The sequence below is a fragment of the Triturus cristatus genome, chromosome 1_1 (assembly GCF_964204655.1).
Source record: "Triturus cristatus chromosome 1_1, aTriCri1.1, whole genome shotgun sequence".
Taxonomy (NCBI): Eukaryota; Metazoa; Chordata; class Amphibia; order Caudata; family Salamandridae; genus Triturus; species Triturus cristatus.
The window spans coordinates 319753753-319759037 of NC_140579.1; the positions used below are offsets into that span (position 1 = coordinate 319753753).

Below are 5285 nucleotides of genomic sequence, written 5' to 3' on the forward strand. Positions count from 1 at the left end.
CCTCTGCATTCCCGAATACATGACTAATAAAGGTGTCCCTATGCTTCCAAGGTGCCTCTTCTCAGTCAATGCTGGTGTGTTGCCATGGTGCATCCGGCATGTCTGGCATGGTTTTCCCTGATAGTGGCTATGTGTCTATGTGTCGAGTAGCAAGATGCAAGCTGTGTGTGTGGGATGAGACTGTGTATTGTGCATGATGTCCATGACTGTGTGGGTATTGTGACATGTGCCATCCCCATGCATCCAACGTTGGCCAGGCCCCCATTATCTGCATCCACCGGACTCAAGCTTGCAGGACATGGTTCTGCCACCTGTCTACACATACCTGGGTGCCCCCCAGGACACTGGACATGATCCCTGACCTCTGCGCATGACTGTTGCTGTACTCAATATGTCTGTCGGCACGGTTGTGCGGCCACCCCCTCAGCTGGTTGGGCCCACAACGGCAGTGTATGGTGCTCCATGTCTGTCTTGCCTAATACACTGTGACCCGTGTGTCCTGTGCCAGACTCAGGCCCCAGGGTGTGGATGGTTGAAGTCAAAAGAGAACTCAGGCATGTTTAGACTTTACAAGACGCATGTAAGGTAATAATGCAACCAGCAGGCATCTTCTCTTCATGGTGTGACTTTTTATTTTAGTGGGGGGGGGGTATGACATGAGGGGTTTTCCGGGTGTTTGGAATCCAAAGTTCAGTAGGGGAGTTGGTGTCCTTGCCATTGGAAATCCTCAGAGTCCATGCCACAGTCTTTGTCAACATTGGTCAGACAGTGACCAGCAAGGCCATGTGGCAGAGAATGTCTTTTGATGCTGTGCTGCTGTTGCTCCAGTGGTCCAGGTGCCAGGCCAGGTGTCCTGGGAGATGGTGCTGTAGCGCCGACCCTCACGGTCTTTTCCGTGGACGACCCGCCCTCCTGCGGGGACCCTCAGAAGCAGGCCGTGACGATGTTTGGGATGCTCCATCGGATGTTTCCTCCTCCTCCTCCTGATCCCTCCCTGTGGGTGGTGATGTTCTACGCCTTCTCGTTAGAACAAAGGGTATACCCAAGGATCACTGGGACCTGGGTGTCTAGCAGTATAGGAGGGTGGTCCCAGAGCATAAATATTACTAGAACAAGATAAAAAAGGAAAGAACAAACAAAATGCAATCAAGAATAATCAAGTGATGCTGAAGTGTTATTTAATCACACTTTAGCAAGGTTACCATTTCTTGGTAATAATCAATCTACGACAGTTTTGCAAAAATACATCGCAACACGGTGCCCAGGGTCAAGGGGGAGGTAGGGGGTGAGGAGGGGGGGGGGAGAGGTGTAGGTAGTGACTTCAAAAATTTCTTTACAGTATCACAAATCAATTGTTAGGCTTAAAATTCATTGCCAACTAATTGAGCAGAGAAAAAATCTTCAATTATACATTCGTTTGAAAAGACCATGTACATTTCAAGATAAACACAGTGTAAAATACACAATTGCTGGTACTGGTACATGTAGTGTGTCGACGTTTCGACCCCTAATCCCATGTAGGTTAGTTGGGTCCTTACAGACGGGGTCTTCATCAGGACTCAGGTGAAGAAAGGGAAAGGAGGCACCTGGAAATGGGATAGTTACATATTAAAAAGTGACTGAAGTCCTAAAAAAACACTCAAAAGGACTCTGCGGGAAGTAATCCCCTATTTACCAATTGGAAGGAGAAGAACCTGAAAAGGTACTAGATGGACGTCACAGACAAAGGGCAGTTTCGCTCCACGGGTGGTGAGAGTGAGAAGACACCTGAAAAAATAAGGTGTCATGTGTAAGAATATTCAATATATAATTCGATAAAGCTCACAGCGTTGAAAGTGCCATTACATGCAACTTACGTTAAAGTGATTCAGGATAAATCAATTGAAAACAGCGTCACTGGCCGTGGAATTAACCATCGGTTGGGGAGTGAATTGAATCACTGTAGGTATAGACCTCTGAGGGTAAAGCAAAAAAGCAACCAATGTGAAGGAAATTTTTGAATACTGGGGAGATAAAGCACTGAGGGCAAGGAACCAAAATCTAAAACCTGACTCACTGAAAGAATAGTAGAAGCTACAGAGTCAGTGCATCCCTAGCGTGGGGCAAAGGAGACCATTAAAAAAGGGGGGGGGGGCTACAAAAACCTCAAGGGAAATGTATAAGTCTCAAATCCACAAGCAAAATAAACCATTGCTATCCCGATAGGTAAAAGGAAAAGGCAGTAGTCAAAAAGCGGTTTAGCAATTGAAAAGAATAAACCTTTTGGGTTGTAACATTGTTAAATGGAAAATGGCCCGATAGAACTTGAATTATACTGTCTATTGGTCACGGAAATAAAAGAGAATAGTTCCCTAGTTTTCAAAGGGTTGGGGAAGTCGTGCTTACCGTTTAAATGTTCATGGAGCTCATTATTTCAGAGGCGCGAAGAAAAAAGTGCCGCGAGAGCCGGTGATTTATGTCTGTGCGAAAGGACGCCGTTCGCCACGGGACGTGCCGAGCGGGGCAGCCGCTAGATGCTGGCCACATTAGTGTATTAGAAGAAAGACAGCACCGGGTTGTATTTAAACGAGCGGTGGGCATAGAAAAATACAAAAATTATTTTTAAGCAGTGCTATTGTCGTTGGGCCACACATGGAAAACAATATCAGGGGTCACAACATTTTTATACATAACACAATCAAACACAATTAAAATAATAAAATCGGTAATAGAGAATTATCATTGTTCTACACGGAAGGTGGAGCAACAGTAATATCTCACTTGAATTTGAGAACATGCCAGATGGAGCGTGCACATTTCTGAATCTTTCGCATCGAATCAAAAAAAGAAAAATGGATACATAATCATCTCCAGGTTAGTAATTATACATGTTACAGTGTCAATTACTTAATATTCAAGAGTGTCAGTTGCTATATCCATTGCTAAGCCCAGAGAAACACAATTTTGGGCAGAGTCACATGGTAGGTAAACAAAGACCCTATGTGTAAGTATGATAAGGAGATCTAGTTAAAACAGGTCAAATGACCAATGATCTTCTAAACTGGGCAAACCGCATGGGTCTAGTAAATTTGCCGGGCATGAGAGTTTATTGATCGCCATATGGTCATAATATCGGGCATATTCATATTCAGATGATCATAGAATAATGTACAGGTCTTAACAGGCAAAGCGGAATGGAAAAACCATATCATCCTATGAATTTAACAAAGAATACACATCCTGCTTACATATTCGGTTACATAAAGCTATTGCAGTAATGAACGTGCCCGAACCGGGGCCACAACAGCCTCAACAATACATCCCTCAGTCAGTTCAGACAGGCTAATTGGGCGTTGCTAGGGTCCAGTTCATTCAGGCCGTTGTTGATCGTGTCTAAGCGAATCATCAACTTGGATTCCCTCACAGTAAGAATCGAGGTTATGTCACCTCCTCTTGGGCCCAATTCTGTTTTTTCAATGACCAGCCACTGCAATTGGTCCGGGCTGTGTCCTGATTGATTGTAATGTTCAACCAGAGGGGCACCTGCAACATGGCATCTGATCCTGCTCTGATGCTGGAATATCCTAGCTTTAATTTTTTGTTGTGTTTGGCCAATATATAGATACCCACAAGGGCACAAGATGCCATAGATAACATTGATGGAATTGCAATTCGCATGGGCACGCAAAGTGATTGTATGATGTTTATAAATGAATTCCTTGGTTTGTATAGTGGTTGAGCATGCTTTGCAAGACCCACATTTGTAGTGTCCTTTGATAGGAGGTAGGTTCCAAAGTGACTGAATGGTTGGTTCCACTGGGTCCTCCAAGTAAGAACGCACTACATGGTCTTTTATACTCATGGCCTTCTTAAAGGAATGCATGGGTAAGTGGGGTTGTTCAATTTCGGTGGAGACCAGATTCCAATGGTTGTTTATTATCTTCTTGATGGCGTTGCTCCTGGTGGAGAAAGTTGTAACACAAATCATCCTCTTGGAAACTGAGTTGTCGTGTTCTTTGGCCACTAATAGGGTTTCTCTTGGATTAAACCAGGCCCTCTTCTAAGCCTACTTCACCAAACGTTTAGGGTATCCCCTTGCGACCAGTCTGGTACTAAAGTCCTCCGATTCAGCCAGATAATCTGTACGTTTAGTACAATTTCTTCGAATCCGTAGGAATTGGCCTACCGGAAGATTGTCACGCAGGCCACGTGGATGGTAACTGGTGTATCTCAAAAGAGAGTTTCGTTCTGCGGGTTTCCTGTATAGTGTGGTCAAAAGTTGATTATCTTCATTGAAGATCTTCAGATCAAGGAAAGGTATCTCCTGAGCATCAGATAGAATGGTGAACTGGATGTCTGGATCACATTGATTTAGCCATTCATGAAACAGGTTAAGTTGTGCTGTATTCCCTTTCCAAATTATCAATATATCGTCGATATATCGCATCCATAGGTCAATATGTTGATGAAAAGGGTTATTATTCAGAACGTACAGTTTCTCAAAGTTGTCCATATAGAGAATGGCAAGATCCGGAGCGAAGGCAGCCCCCATAGCCACACCCTTCGTTTGCATGTAGTAGTGCCCTTGGAAATAGAAGAAATTCTTCTTCATAGCGATGGTAAGGAGTGCCAAAATGAATTCTGTAGGCACCTTCATTGGAGCAGGTCGTGAGTTCAAAACTTCGCGCATGACTCCCAATGCTGGTTCTTGGGGAATGCTAGTGTACAATGAGACAATATCACAGGTGACAAGTAATTGCTCATTTGGATCAAAGGGCTTGTGGTCCAACAAAGTGATCACTTGCATGGTATCCCTCAGGTACGTTTCAGTCTTTTCAGCCATCGGTTTCAGGAAAAAATCAATATATTTACACAGTGGTTCAAGTAGTGAACCACATCCGGATACAATCGGACGTCCGGGTGGATGGTACATATCCTTATGTATCTTGGGTTCTACGCCTTCTGGCACAGGGAGGGTTGCCCATGTTGTCGGCCATCCGACGGAGTGTAGTGTGAATTCCCGTGAACACCGTCACGAGCTCAGCCTGTCTGTCCTCCATCCTCCGTTGGTGTTGCAGTAGACAGGCATGTAGTTCCGCATGTTGCTGGGCCTGCTGGGTCTTGATCCCCTCGAGGACGGACACAACCTGGGCCATGCCCGTGGTGTCCTGCGGGTATGTGTCCAGGATGTTTCAGACATGGGAATATACCGGATCCCCAGCCAACTGGTCAGGCTGGCGCCTCCGCCGTCCTCCACTCCCACCACCCCTGCCCACTTGCACCTGGCCTGCCCTTGTGGGCACATC

General features: G+C 45.3%; 1 long non-coding RNA gene across 1 annotated transcript; it reads right to left on the minus strand.

Annotated features, from left to right (window-relative positions):
• Window positions 1-1484: 1484 nt before the first annotated feature.
• LOC146870180 (uncharacterized) lies at window positions 1485-1956 on the minus strand. Its single transcript, XR_014959253.1, has 3 exons — window positions 1857-1956; window positions 1676-1767; window positions 1485-1586 (listed from the first exon to the last, which is right to left on the minus strand). It is a non-coding gene; the product is annotated as an uncharacterized LOC146870180 (long non-coding RNA).
• Window positions 1957-5285: the final 3329 nt, after the last annotated feature.